This window comes from Notothenia coriiceps, unplaced genomic scaffold (genome assembly GCF_000735185.1).
Source record: "Notothenia coriiceps isolate Sejong01 unplaced genomic scaffold, NC01 NC01_scaffold00034898, whole genome shotgun sequence".
Taxonomy (NCBI): domain Eukaryota; kingdom Metazoa; phylum Chordata; class Actinopteri; order Perciformes; family Nototheniidae; genus Notothenia; species Notothenia coriiceps.
In genome coordinates, this window is record NW_011367599.1 from 2,509 (window position 1) to 2,740 (window position 232).

At 28.0% G+C, this 232-nt stretch overlaps 1 protein-coding gene across 1 annotated transcript in view; it reads right to left on the reverse strand.

Moving 5' to 3' along the window:
- LOC104962482 (E3 ubiquitin-protein ligase HECW2-like) overlaps nucleotides 1-232 on the reverse strand; it is a gene marked incomplete at both ends in the record, with an annotated part of 8,724 nt that overhangs the window by 1,485 nt on the left and 7,007 nt on the right. The gene's annotated exons all lie outside the window — the stretch shown is intronic.

Genomic DNA, 232 nt, shown 5'->3' on the forward strand with positions numbered 1-232 from the left:
GGGGTATATTAATAATCTTTTTTCTAAAAAGCAATGATAAACCTGTGAGTTGGATGGAGAAAAGTCAGAATCAATATAGATGTTTTTATTTTAAAGTAAATTCAGATTGAACATAGTAAAACATTTTTAATTATAGTGTCCGTCCAAAAAATAAACCATTCCTTATAGTGAAAACCATCCTTGAATGATGGGTTAGTAGACTAAAAGCTATAGGAATCCAAACTATAACATA